This window comes from Phalacrocorax carbo, chromosome 11 (genome assembly GCF_963921805.1).
Source record: "Phalacrocorax carbo chromosome 11, bPhaCar2.1, whole genome shotgun sequence".
Classification (NCBI taxonomy): Eukaryota; Metazoa; Chordata; class Aves; order Suliformes; family Phalacrocoracidae; genus Phalacrocorax; species Phalacrocorax carbo.
In genome coordinates this window covers 12740449-12755678 of record NC_087523.1, presented here as the reverse complement: position 1 = coordinate 12755678, position 15230 = coordinate 12740449, and the positions used below count along the sequence as shown (strand labels likewise).

General features: G+C 41.5%; 1 long non-coding RNA gene across 1 annotated transcript in view; it reads left to right on the top strand.

Moving 5' to 3' along the window:
- Window positions 1–12856, top strand: part of LOC135315364 (uncharacterized) — a 32850-nt gene extending 19994 nt beyond the window's left edge. Inside the window, exon 6 of the long non-coding RNA XR_010374816.1 lies at window positions 12250–12856. This is a non-coding gene — a long non-coding RNA (uncharacterized LOC135315364). The remainder of the gene's footprint in view (window positions 1–12249) is intronic.
- Window positions 12857–15230: the final 2374 nt, after the last annotated feature.

Below are 15230 nucleotides of genomic sequence, written 5' to 3'. Positions count from 1 at the left end.
GCAGAGATTCAGCAGTGACTCTTGCAGAAAAGCAACCCTTTGTCCCCGCTGCTCTTTTCCACCTCTTGTCTGGCTGCCGTGCTTGTGAGCCACATCATCAACTGAGACTGGCTGAAAAGTAGCCCAGCGAAAGCAAATCCTCTTTCAGCTGGATAAATTTCACAGCTTGGTTCATCACAGAACTGCACAGATGCCTGTGCTGTCATGGCATAGGCGCATACATGAAGGGGGAACAAGGAACCCAGGATGAAGAGGGGGATGTGGCTGTTAGCACTGGTTTAAATGCACAGCAAGCCCTGGGCCAAGTGCCTTTTATGCAGTTGGTGCTGAGCAGAGCTTGTCCTGAATTAGAATTTATGCTAAAAAATGTTAACCTCCCTGGAAATACAAAGTCTATGTTCAGCAGCTTCCCACAGTGGGGGAGAAATATAGTTTAGAAAGAAATCTTTTTGTTTTGAAATCTTCCAGAGGAAATTGAGCCCAGACCTCCACCTCACAGGGATGGGGGACGTGACTACTTAGCCTGAGCTGCAGGACTGAGGCCAGACCTCTCGCACCGTGGGAGCCGGGAGAACCTGGGAGGAGAGTTAATTAACCATCTAGCACAGAGGAATGATCTTGGTGTTGAAAAAAATAAAGCTACTAAATAAAGGGAGCCGGTCAAGAGGAATTAGGGAATTAGGCTTGTCAGTGAAGCAGAGTAGGCAGCTCTGCAGTGGAAAAGCATCATGGTCTAAGAGAGGCGCAAGGAGGAAAGTGTGGTCTTGAGGTCCTTGTTAAGAGGCAGTGGAGTTTGGCACAGGTGGTCTGGGAGGTGGGACATGCTGCTAATGTCCTGCTGGGTGCCATAGATGATAGGAAGCAGTGACACTGAGTTAAGGTTTTGCCGTAGATGGAAGGAGAAATTCAAGCCTTATTCTTAAAAAATTGTACAAAAGTCAGTGAAAAGAAGAAAGGTGAAGTACAATAAAGCAATTCGGTGGAGTTTCAGAATGGAGAAAAATAACTTCTCTTTAATTGAAGTGCTATAATGGAGCAAACTGAACTGAAAGACTTTTTCATGACTTTCAAGGAGGAAGAAAAAATCCAGATTCCTTTGTTGTTTCCTTGGTTGCAGGTGTGAATTTTCAGTGTCATCTAAGACAGTGGGATATCAGATTACATTACATTAATAAACAACTAAATATTTACTGGCATCAATAGGTCCCTTTGGAAAGCCTTGCCGGCTGCAGAATGTGTGTGTTGTACCTGTACTTACCTGTAATGAGCTATTTGCCAATGCGTGTCAGCCAGGCAGACCAACATTTCAGGCTGCTGTTAGGAACATCTGTCCTGCATAGGCATGGGTAGCAGGTAGGCAGCTGAACTCTATGTTTGGGGAAGTCAGTCTGTGTGAGACGAGCACAAATAAAACATGGATTTGAAAAATGTGGAATTACTTCCTGCTACAGAACATGGGAGCCCTCAGGTCCTGTGAAAGTCCTTTTCAGATCACTGTTCCTCGTCATATCCAAGAGTGAGACCAGAGTGATGCCCCAGTTATTTAAATGCCTGCTGCTCTCTAGAGGATAAAAATATTTGTGGTGCAAGAATGTGCCGTGGATCCCCCTTTTTTTTTTGTCCACATTCCTGGGCACAGTGTTTTTGCACTTCAAAACAATGAAAGTTCACAACAGAAATGTTCAATTAACTGTTAAACACTCTCATCAATTCAGGGATCATTTCCAAATCTGATGGATGAGTTCAAAATATTCAATTCATTCTAACCATCAGGCGGAAAAACAGTCGAACTCCTGAAGAGAAAAGAGCAGATAAATGCTGAAATGAACTTGCATATCTTTAAGAGGTATGGTGCGCTGGAGACATTGAGTTATGAACATGAAAACTTCTCAAGTGTGTACTGTAAGTGGAATAAAAAATGGGCAGTGTCTCAAGCTAAGTGTTTTCTTTCTCTGACTTCATTTTGGTCCAAGTTTAAAAGGTATGGCATTTGTGTTTGTGCACCCATGGAAAGAGTCTCACACTATGCCCAATTCAATTATTTCATAGAACAGTAAATAAAAAAAGGAAAATACTATTAAAAACAAAAGTTAAAAAATATGCAAATATCAAAGTCCAAGAGGAAAAACTGAAAGAGGACTTCCTGAATTCTTGGCTGAGTAATTTTAAAACTCTCAAAAATAATGGCATTTTTAAGTTAGTTTATGTGGATAGTTAGGATATATTTTGAATTTTTAATCTGCTCTGTTTCTCACAGACACAACCAATGGATTCATACTGCAGAAACTTTTGAGAGAGTTTTGAATCGACGCAATTTGTAAGCCACTGAAAAATTAGTAGAAACAAATGCAATTTCCTACTTTAAAACAGCAGGATTCTGTTTTGTATCAGCAGCGCTCTTAAAGTCACAGCTTCTATATCTTATTAAAAATAGCTTATGTAACACGAAAAAACCTTGTGAAATATATTTTACTGAATCCCGTTAGTTTCCTGTAATTCTGCATTACGTATTAACAAACTCAGTTATACTGCCACTAGACTCTGGTTCCATTAGCTTCCATTCAAAACTTCCTTTTGAATATGATGAACTATGAATTATCAAAAAAACCCAACCAACCCAAAACAAAGCAAAAAAAACCAACAAAGCCAACAGTAGGTGCACTGATAGCAGTGGAACAGTCTGATTGCCCGATATTATCCATACTGTTACTTATGAGAATATCCAGGGTTTCCACAGCTGAACTGTTTCCATCGTTATGGAGTGATGTGACGCATGACATAAGTGATCTACTCAAGACAGAGGTCAGTATGTTTGCTTAAGCAATCATTTTAATAGTAATCATTTTAATACACGGATGTATCACAGTTGCTGAATGGATTCCCATGAAGACAATGTCCATACTGTGCATGGGGTTATATAGAAAAAGTCAGGAATTTAGAAGAAAACAAAAAGTTATTCTTCCTGTTTTGTGGGCAGAGAATCCTATCATTAAGATATCAAACAATATATTTGGGTTGACTTGGGGAGTTAGTAAAGGAACTATGAACTGAGCCCAAATTTAGTAAGTCTCGGTTCAGTTCCATAACACAGCTAAGTGACTAAAACTGTAGCTCCCACTGAAAAGGGAGATCTTATTTCCTCTCATCCACTTCCTTCTGCCAATGCTGCTGCTTGTCTGACCATTCACTGAGCCGCTTCAGGGAGTCCAACAAGCAAAAAAACCAACTGACCCCCACTCCTGGGAGTGGGAGAAAGGAGGGGAACACACTGGCTTCTCCTCGCTTTCTCTTGCTGTGTCTTTTTGACTTACCGCGAAGATCTGATAATGTTGTGTGAGCCTGTATCAACACCACAATCCCAGAGCAGCAGAGGTTTGAGCATTCAAAAGGGATCCTGCCCTCCTTTCCACCACCACTACTCTCCCTGTTCTGGTGTGTTAGGGCCTGGCACGCTTCCAGCGTGGCTGCTTGGGTTTCACTATTAGATCAGGATAATATATCAACAGTGAAACGCAGACTGGGTTTCTCCTTACCAGCTAGATACTATAAAATAAGTAAATTGTGGGTACATGGAAGTAACTGAAGTTGGCAGAAGATGTAACCTGTGTGGTATGTATGTACCGCTTCCCATCACTTGTCAACTCCATAAAACAACAAACTTCATTAGCTGATGATTAGCTGATAGCTAAGTACTGAAAATAAACACATCAGCAACACTTTGCTTGGTCTTTACAGAAGATGAAAATCTTCTGTTATTTACAGAGCCTGATTTTTCCATTTCCCTTAATAGACTAGCCTTTCTTTAGTGGCCCGCTTATTAGTAACACTTACTTTTGGGAGATTGTAATGTTGCTGAAAGCACACAGAATACAATTCCTCTAGCCATTAATCCTTGTCTTGATGCTACCTCCACAGTACAATGCCTCTCTCTTTTACCCCTGGCTTCTTTCTTTCTCTTTTTTTTCTTTTTTTTTTATCCTCTCTGTTTACCCCAATGCGGCCACTCCACTAAGTAATTCCTTTTGTGGCAAGCTTGCCCCAAACTAACTCCTATTTACACTGGCTGCAATATTCAATTAAAGACAAGAACTTAACTTTAGCGGAGGGTCCTATAGAAGCCACAGAGTCCAGCGTTTGGGACTTAGATTTGCTTTCCCAGCTTGAGACTTTGAAGTTGGGAAGCATGAGAGAGTGCCTGGATGAGGTGGTAAAGTGTCTTTCAGATAAGAGCTTTAAGGCAGAAAACATGTTAACCCAAGGGCTCCGAGGTTAGGCAAAGACAAAAGGTAGGAAAACAAATCTCATGCAGAAATGATGTATAGGCCTGGTACCCAGAAACATGATTTAAAGCAAACAAGTTGCTGAATTACCCTTTGTACAGTATAATAATGTCAGCGACATAAAAACTGGGCTTCTTTCAAAGAATATCGCTAAGGTGTCCAGTCTAAACCAATTAGGCTTTAAGGAGAAGACTGTGAAATGCCACTTAACATGCTGGTTTTAAGCTTATAAAAAACAACTGTAGTGAGAAGGAACTGTAAGCTTTTTGTTTTGCTAAATAAGCAAGCGACATGAGAAATTATCATCAGGCAACGAGAAGAATTTCAGTGTACAAAACAATTCCCCTTACAGTTTCTCTTTTAACTATATATGTTGGAACAGTTTAGGAGACTGCAAATTATTTTTTTTTTTTAATTTAAAAAATGGCATGTACACATGTGCCGTTTATTTTGTCTGTACCTACCACACTATGTCATCAAAAAATCAGCCCAGATTTTCTGGCTACATTACATGTAGTAATAGGTGTGTCTTACAGTGGACAGGAAACCATCCTGAGTATTTTTGATTCTGTCGGCCCCCCGTTACAGATACGCACAGCCATAGAACAGCCATATCGAAACCAATCTTTTTTTCATTTTTTTCTGTCAGCTAATCAGACTTTAAAAACCCTACATGTTGTCTGCTAATAAGAATTAAATCATGTGATCCCCAGTGGATAAAAATATTAATAGTACACAAATGCAACACTCTATCTATTCAACAATTTTTATCATTATTTGGAACCAACCAAGAAAAAAGGGGTCTGGAAAGACTTAAATATAAATTAGCTTAACTACTTTTGACAAATTTACACGAGAGACATTGAGACTCTGTGTACTAGCTAATTTAAGTTTCATCCTGGCTTTCTGTTTGAAAGATTCCAGCCAAAGTTAAATCAACCCACCCGTTGCTGATTTCCAACATTAGACATGTCCCCAACTTTTTTTTTTTTTTTTAACCTTGCTTTCAGACTGACTTTCTCCCAATTGAAATTCAGTCCCTGAATGGTTGGTTTTTTCCTTGCTTCTAAACGTTGATAAAAAGAGGGTTTTCTTCACTCCCTCAACTTGATGTGACAGGGCCCTGACATGAATAATGGACGTGTTTCTTTCACAGGCAAATCAACTTAATTTAGCATGCTTTTATACTTTCAATAGCAAAGTCACAAGCCTGTAAATTCCATGAGATCCTTTAGGTTTGCAGAAATCTTTAGAATTAGCAGAAAACGTATAAAGTAAACAGCACTTATTTTGTCAAAATACTTGAATAACTTTTATGCAGGAGTTAGAGATGAATATATCACTTCCTAATCAGATTGTGATTTACATGCAGTTGAGGATGGGCTGCCCAGGCTCAGCCTGCTCTTTTGCTAAGGGAGAAAAGAGGGGTAGGAGGAATGAATCGTCACAAATATTAAATAGAACTAAAATCCCAAACTCTCTCCTGAAGCTGAAGGAGAGAAGTGGAATTAGAAGAAGAGGCTTATGCAATAGAGGCTACGTTAGGACCCCATTCTGTGCCCACATCCCTGTACAATCACACTCAGAGGAGTTGCTGCTTTGCACAGGGTCCTGCTGCCCAAGCAATGAAGAGAGAAAAATAATATTATTCACTATCTACACAGAAGAGTGAGTGACCAAAAGAATCCAACAGCTTTAGAAAATAGACTGCGTATGTGCAGCCACGTGCATTGATAGCTATTGTTTTAGAGAGGTCAGACTTAGTGCCCTGTCTAGCTATGATGTCATTGTTTTAAGGGTAGCAGCTCCATCTCTGCCTACATGATGCTGGAAAAAGTGCATTAATGAGATGCTATAAGATTTGCTTTATGTTGAACAAGCAGCAAAACTCCTCTTTGAAGCTTCAGAGAGCAACTTTGAATTCCTCCTTGGTTATGCTGTTTCAGGATGTACCAAAACAGACTGGTATCTCCCTTTTGACCTACCATAAATCTTATGTGAAGCCAGCAAACGCGAGGGTGAGCTCTGCTCTTTTCTGCCACAGAACTCCAAGGAGAGGAAATCAGGGTAACTTTCTCAGCTTGCCCTTTTCACCATTAGGACACATCTCCTTGGATTGCTGCTGGTAGAAATCAGCCTGGTAACACTATCAAAGGAAAATAGAGGCTAATTCTATTGTCATTACTTATTATTGTAACATCAAGCAGCTGTAACAGCTCATTCATTAAAATATCCTGATAGTGTTGATAATGTATCAGTGAACAGTAAATAGGTTAGTTTGAGGGATACTGATTCTGTGGCTAAAAATGTTTGTTTGCATAACAGACTTAAAAAAACCCCTTCCCTTTCTTTGTAGTATTAAATAAATAAAATAGAAGCTAATGTAAAAAAGAATCTTCTCAAATGAAATGCCATCAGCCTGGGTAGGAGAAAAATGTCCCAATCAGATGCTTTGCTGCATTCAGCCTTGCTTCACTAGATGAAATCAAGTTCCGTGCCTAACGGGATCCACATACCTCCAGGTCTGTCTGTAATAAGTAGTTAATCAGCCAATTAGGGGAACCAACAATTACAAATTGGGAAGAAGAGAAAAAGGAAAGAAGAAGGGGGAATGAGTCAAGGTAGGCTGTAATCCCTTTGAAAAGGTTTCTAATATTAACTCCTAAAGAATTACGTTCTACCATACCTTGACTGATTTGTTTTCCCCCTTACTCCCCCTTCCTCTTTTCCTACTCGTTGGGTCAGTTAATTGGCTGATTAACTAGCAATTACCTCTGGGACCGGCTCTGCATAGGGTCTCTTTTAATCCAGAATTTTATTGACAAAGGCACCAGGGCAAATTCATCTCTGGTGTAAGCTTGTTGGAGTGAATGGGCTGACACCCAGGACAAAGTTGATCCATTGTATCACAAGCACTGTGTTTTTAAAGCATTTGATTAACTCAGGGCTTTTAAAATTACATTCCTTTTCTGCAAAATCTGTTCATTTTGGTTGGAAGAAGGAACAAGAGCTTGCGAGGGAAGTCTGTCAGATGGCCAATAACTGTCTGGAGCAGCAATATTCTCCAGCCACTGTGTCTATGTCGTGATATAACAGCTAAACAGGGTGAAGCCTCCCTCCTCTCCCTCAGGTTGGCACTATTGCAGTCTTGCTGGCATAGACTGTTTAGTTAGAAATGTTCATAATGATTAATTGGCCTAAATTCTAATTCTCACCCAAGCAGCTACCCTAGAGGGTAGGAGACTTATCTCTGTCCATTAAGCCCGGTATGTACAGCTGACTTCCCCATCTAGGGCAAGGTGTGTCTAACAGTGATTGGTGACACTGTATAGTGCAGCACAGCTGTACCTTGTCCCCTCCCAGTCCCTGTTTGGGTCATCTTTTACATGACTTTCCCTCTCCTCGTTCCTGACACTTCTGCTGGCTTCCTGCAGCCCCAAGAAGGGTATTTTGTGCTGTAGGAATAAAACACAATGCATTTACTGCAGTGCTCTAAGCACCAGAAAACTTAAATGGGACTCTGCAAATAGAAATCCTTCATTCTTGCCTATCCCTATGTTGTCTGGAGGGTGGAGGGGCTGACAGTCCTACTGACAGCAGAAGGGAAAGCATGATATGGGAGGGGATGGAGATCCTGTTTTGGGAGAACTCAGACCAAAGAGCCAGCTCTGAACATTGGAGCCAACAGGCAGAGGATCAGATTATTGAGGGATCTGGCAAATTCCCTAGAACACTGGGACCTGGCAGGAACACATCCCTACCCGCATGAAAGGGGCTCTGTATTTTAGTTTCAAACAGTGCATGGGTTAAAGATAGACTAGCCTGGGAAGAGAACAGCTTAAAGGCAAGTAATATGGTTTATCTGTGGGGGTGAAGAATGGGAGAAACAATATATTTTTCCCATGATTTGCAAGGATATAAAATCCTGCTGCTGGTGTTATTTTCTAGGGAGGCAGATGGATCAGTAACAGTTTTAGCAGCAGATCTGTAGCTGCCGTCCTCTTTGTGGTGTTACAAATGCTGCAAGGAACAGTGCAGGTAGGGCAAAATGGCTTCTGTGCAAAACTATTCTGAGTAGGCATTTGGGCTATAAGTTTTACAAGTCCTTAAATAATGCTGGCAATTTTGAAAAAGCGTAGTCCTTTCTCTTTCAAACTTCTGCACTGTAGTATACTTGAAATAAGAGATTTGGGCTGGAAAACAAAGAAAAAGAGGGGAAGATCACTTCTTTTTTTCATAATGAAAACTTGCTATCTGGTTCAGGGTGCAGTTAGAAAAATCAGTGGGAGAACAGTTTGTTCATAATTGGTCTCCTTGCAACAGAGACTTCCTTTGCTGAAAAAAGCTCTGTTTTACTCATAGTGATAAGAAACTCATAATACAGTTACCAGGATCAAAGGATGCGGATATCAGAGGGAGATAGTAACTTTGAGTATCATTGGACTAAGTTCAATCCCACAAGATATTTTTGAGCCTGAAGAAACACCTGATACCCAGTTTACATGTTTCACAGAATCACAGAATGGCAGGGGTTGGAAGGGACCTCTGGAGATCATCTCATCCAACCCCCTGCCTGAGCAGGCACCCCCAGAGCAGGGGCACAGGGCCGCGTCCAGGCGGGGGGTGAATGTCTCCCGGGAAGGGACCCCACAGCCTCCCTGGGCAGCCTGTGCCCCTGCTTGGGCACCCGCACAATTGTTAGAGAATAATACATTTGCAGTATCATAAAAGTGGTAAAACATGTTCCTGAGTTCTGGACAAAGCCAGCACAGACTTGTCACTTTGGTGGTCACAATTCTGGATTCCCTGGAATACCACTTATTCTAAACCTAGCCATTTAGCAGAGTTGTGAGGGGCTTAGTGGAGAACTTACCCAGAAATGATGTGAATTACTAAAAAACATTCCTGTCTTTGCAACTCTGGATAGTCCTTAATGTTAGCATTAAGGTTTTGGAAGCCTCAGATTAAAGATATTCCTCAGATGCCAAGATTTACTATGGGCCACACTGAGACAGGAGGCCAGACAAAATAATCTTTGTAATAGTTCTAAAGCAATGTATATTGGCCTTATAAATTAAGATCCTGATTTACAGACAGAAACAATAATACTGTAACTGACCACGAATGGAGAAGTAGTGCCTCTCATCCATTTTACCAGTGAATGTATTCCTAGGATCAGGTTCTCCGGGAATAGCTTCGGTAGAGCAGGTGGTTCTTCATTCTATTTTCTTCCACCAGTGCTCTTTCCACAAACCATTACCAGAGGTTTTCAGCCATTTTCAGAGGTTTTCAGAGAACGTGAAGGGAATGAACAGCAGGTCCAGGAACAGATCCCAGGACTCATAAAGTCGACAGGCTTTCCAGTAGGCTAGAAAAGTGCTTTTCATCCTGAGCCTGCTGAAGTCTGTAAGGAAAGAGGTGGGTGCTGTGCTGGGCTCTGCAGTTAAACATTGCATGTCCTCTGCCCTTGTAAAGGGAAGGAGGGAAACGCGTTTTGTGTAAATTGCTTAGTAGAAGGCAACCTGAAGAAGGGACCGTTAGTCCTCTGTAGCAAAGACGGACACCAGTTAGGGACTTTCCACGTCTAGGAAAATGCACAACATGTTAGAAGTGATAAATAAAAAGTTATTTATGACAGCTTTTGAAACTCTTCTTGTCACGAACTAGATGACTGTCATCATAATCATGGTGAAAGGTGTCATTATTTTGTGTTTGAGGTTTGCTTTAGAAATAAGGATGTGGTTGTAGTATGTAAAACTAAAAGGAGAATTTTTGTTTATCCTATCCTGATTTCCTACTCATTAGATGTCTCTTAATGTTGTGCTGCCTTCAGTAGTCTGTTGTATGACATGGGAGAGGGAGGGGACCCTTTAACAGGTGCTAGTGTCCTATACCTGTGAGGTGTCAGCAGCTAGGTGCTTGGCTGAGAGCACCTTGTTTTCAAAGGTGTGGAGTGGCAGGTTCTCTTTCCGTCTGGACCGGGATTCAGACAGCTTTTGTTCACTGCTAAATATGGATTAGAGATGTAAAGAGCGACAGCTTAAACAGTCAGCCCATCATAACAGAAGTAAAAACATTACAAACCAGGACAATAGGAAAAGAACTGACTGTTAGTTAATCAACCAGTTCACCCTTTGGGCTGTGCGCTGTGCCTCTGCCCTGCGCCCCTTCTCGCCAGGATGCTTTTCCCTCCCCGTGATGCCAAAGGCAACCACAATAATACAGACGGGTTCAGAGAAATGATAAACTGTCACATTTTAAAAAAATTAAAAATACAAAAATCTAATTCTCCTGTTTTCCTTCTCATGCCCCCATGCGTCATTGTACAGGCTCTGAACAGACAAGCCCACTATTACAATGTTGTCAGGGCCCTGCTAGTTTTCTAGTTCAAATCCTTGTTCATGCTGTTTGCTAAGTACTTGTTCACTGTGACAGCTTTCAGCAAAACAGAACACACTGAATGCTTCTTTCCAAACAGCTCTGTCCTGCTGGGCTTCAAGTGAAACAAGCCCTTCAGACTCCATCATGTGAACTTTTCATAAGGAACAATCTCCTTTAGACAATTCCTTTCAGAGATACTACCCGTGAAACTGGGACTTGGGGATGAGGTGACATCACAGCCTTCTTCCTCTGGCCAGGGTCATGGCCACCAAAGTTGTATTTGTCAGGTGGCCTCCACATGGCATGGTGCATGATTTCCCTAATTACCTAATGTTTTGCCATTAAAAAAAAAATCTACAACAACGTTAAAGTGTATTTTAGTATGTTTTCCATTGTAATAAAAGCAAATGCTTTTGTGCAGAGTCTCAAATCCTGGGTTGTAAAAATCAGAACTGATTACTGAAAAAATAACTCACATGCAGTTAAATCTTAAGGGCACATGTGCCAGAACTCATGAACCAAAACTGAGATAGATCTTTGCTATTTCCCTTGTTGGTGTCTTGTACCTTGTGCCATTCCCCTTTGGCTCATCTGCCCATGCTTCTCTGTAGCAGTCATGCATAGAAACACACAGGAGGTCTGACAAACAAGGCAAGGTGTATATGCTCTTAACACTGAGTTAGCAAGTAAATGGGGCAAAAAGGGGTTGGTTAGAGGCTCTGGTGTGAAATGCTGTGTATGCTTCAGCAGCAAGAACTTAGCCCCCATGGGTCTCCTGCCACCCCGTTGCTGAGGAGAGACCTTAGAAAGGTACCACCACCTTCCCAGGAGGTTTTGAATTGATGACCCATGAAAGCTGTCCCAACCCAACTGACCACCACCCCAGCATCTACCATGCATGAGCAGTGGAGAAATAGTAATGTGGTAAAAGCACAAGAGAAAGAGTCGTGTGGAAAAAACTGATGGGAAACGAAGGCTGCAGGTCTATGATTTGATGCAGAAAATGGTCCTTCTGGTAGTGGTGTGTACCACTGATAAGGGAAGGGAGCATTTATGTGCTTTTGTGCTTTTTACTAATCTTGGTTTAGTAAGTTAACATACAAAAAAAAGATGTCTCTTGAGTCTCATGAGTGACCTAGTATTTAGTACTGATATTTATTTTTCACTTTTATACTATATTAAAGAACTGTTCTTCTGCACTGCTTTACAAAAAGCAAGATAATCCCAAAATGCATTAGGAAAGCACTGACCTTAAATAACTTAAGCTAAAAAGCCTGCTGAAAAACAAATGTAAAAATTGTCCTTCAACCCCAAGTGGTGTTTGGTCCTTCATGAAAACATGCTAGTAACATGTTAGCTGCCTATTGATGAAATTGGTAACTGAAAACATTTTGTTTATCTGTCTTCCATGATGAAATGTATCCCAATTATGGGCTCCAGAATGCATCTTTTCCTTAAGACAGTTGTATATGAATGACATAGTTTTATAATAATGGATATAAAGGTTACTAGTTCAAGGGTAAAGGAGTTGGATTTATTCATAAGAAGGGATTCTGAAATCCCAACCTAAAGTTTGCATTTTCCCCAGGCTCTTGTGCTACAGCCAGGATCATATGAAGTAGGTGACAGCTTTGGAGAGCAGCTGTATGGAGCAAAACACAAGCAGTGCATTGGTGGTTCAACAATGCAGATGAGCCAAACTAAGAGCTGTCTTTGCCAGAAGGATCGTAATCTCGCTGCTTCCCTTGCACCACCACTCCCGCTCACCTGAAACCAGCAAAACTCCCAGCCAGACAAAAAATTACAGAATGATGCTCAGAAACACTACGGAACAAGATGTCTTGGAGCACTATATTCATGACACCGAGCAAAGGTGACACAGCAAAGGTGACCAAAGGAGACAGCAACGCAAGGCTGCACAGGATTTGCACAGGCCCTTAGCTGTCTCTGAAAGTTGTGGATCTCAGATGATGCTTCTCCCCTCTGTGCTTTTATAAATGTTAGTTTCCAAGCAAGGTTTTATTTATCTGGCTGACAGAGTTGTTCTGTGGGCCAAAGTTAAAGGACAAGTGATTTATACGAAAATATGGTCTACAGCACATGTATTCTTTGGGATGTTTTCTGTAGCATCTTTGGATGAAATTAGTTGAATAAACTGAAAATTTTTTCTTTCTTAAGTCCAAAAGTAGCAGTTTGGTTTTTTCTATCTGATTTCTTATAAATTTTCATCCATTTTCAGTCCGATCAGGGAATAGCACTCATCTATGTGAATGTGGTCAATAATTCAGGATTTTAGAACATTTGTGAAGAGGCCAGGATAACTGATCTGAGCCAATGACAGGAGATGAACCTGACAAGATTCAGCAACGATGTCCCTTTGGGAAAGCCCAGAGTGTAGGCTTATGGATTTTGTGGCTATGGGGACAGGCAAACCCTTATTACCCTGTGGTATTTCCACATTGCTCCTTTTATTTCCTTTCCTAAAGGAGCTGGGCTGCTCCAGCTACTCTCTGTGCTGGCATCATTCCTTCCCTCCTGATTCCAGTAGTGCAGATGGAAGCACTTGTGTCCAGGACACGGAGGTTACTGACCAGCATGTCCTCCCTGCTGACAACATATCCAAGAGCCCTGCCAGATGGAAATTCCAATAAAGGCATCACTAGAAGATTAGAAAAATCAGTAGACACAAAGGCAGGCATCTCTTGTGCACCACTTCTATTTTCTCTTCACCATCAAGGGGCTTGTGTTGGCTTGAAGCACTTCAGTGCCTCAAAGCTGAAGGAGCAACTGGGGTAGTGGCAACTTCTTTTTAAGGTCATAGAGTTTAGCTCCACTATTCATAGCAGTAGCTAAACTAACCAGAGCAGCATCCTGGATCCCCAGCAATGGTCCAGGGCTCTTTCACCTATGCAGAAATAACTAAGAATGTGCAACACCAAAGCAATAGGTCTTTCTTTTTATTCCACATGCTTCTAATGAGAAATATTCACTCATAGAAGCTAGAATTTATGCACTGGCTGGCTTATGCATGTTGCCTGCAGGGTTCTAGGTCAAGTTAGTAAAAAATTGGAGAAGGCTTGGTATAACTCCACAAGCTATTCATACTCCTGTGTAAAGTTGTGCACACATGGAGTTATCCTATTTATGTTGTTGTGGAAGCTGTTCTTTCTAGTGGCATCCTACCTTAATAAGAAGTCACTTCTATGTGCAGTTTCACAGGTATTTCTATGACCAAATGAAGAAAGAAACTCTGAGGCCAAATTTTAAAGATATTGAACAGATAATAGCTCTGCTACATTTCAGCTGGAGATGTAATTGCTCAGTACTTGTGATTCCCTCACTGGGAAAAGGAGACCATCTTCATGCTCAAGTGTTTATGTCTGTTTCTTTTCACAACTTGGGACCACAATGCTATGTAATCCCCATTGAGGGTGCTGGGAATTCTTCCTACACCATAATCTGAGATATTAAAGTCGTTTTAGCAACAGTCAGTGACTAATAATTAATCCTGCTAAAGAGGAAAACAAATACCCAAACAGCAGAAGGAAAAGGCCTCTGAAGAGTCCCAGAATATTTACAAATCACTGTACTATAATGTCTGTTTTAAATGTAATCATAAGAAATTGTATTTGATTTTAATAATATTGTTTTAGTGTGGTTTGCCTTAAAATGCTGCTGATATCCCATGCTGTCTAATTCATATTCACCTGAAACAGCCAGTGATAAACAACCGATTTCGGGGTCAGCCAGGTGTGAAAGTTAGTCATACAATTTAGGCTGTGCAACCTGTGGCTGTATTTTACAGGACCTCATAAATAACAACCAGCTTCTGCCTGTTCTTTGTCCTTTAGATTCATATACGACCTTACGTATACACACAGAGGAAAGGAGTGTAAGGAGAGGAACGTGCTCCAGATGGGAGAACTTGAACATAGAGTTGTCTGCAATCGTGAATTGCATTTGTTTATGCTGTAGACGAACACAACTTCTCTGCTTAACTATTTTTCTTTAAAAGTGCGTATCACCGGTTTCAAGTGCAGGCTGCACGCAAACAAGCGTTGTATTCATTCAGCTGTGGGTTTCTCCCGTTCACTCCTCTGCATTCTCTCGTCGCTCTCAAAAACGAGAAACGCACGTTTCCAAGTGGGGGGATGAGGGGGCACTGGGATTGAGGCTTTTTCTATGCAACCCTTGCTTTTTCACGATTCATTAAACCCTTTCTCCCTCGCGTGTAATTGGACCCCTCTCATTTACATGCACGAGGGATGCATCATTCTGAGAGAGGTACTGTGGTCCAAAAAAAAATAAAAAAAAGGAGACGGCCCTTGGGCCAGGATGCAGGAGACACAGGAAGACTTGGCAAGAGTGACCTGCACAGTGGTATTGCATCTCTGGAGCGAGCGAGCTGGTCCTGCTGTGCAGCGCTGGTGCTGTGCAGGGAGCGAGCTGCTGCTGAGAAAGCTTTGGGCTGCCTTGACTAACCCCAGGGCTGGGGCTTACTTCAAAACCAATCTTTGCAGTGACCTCAGCTCCCCAGAGAAGTGCTGCTCTGTGTCTGAGGAAGCAAAC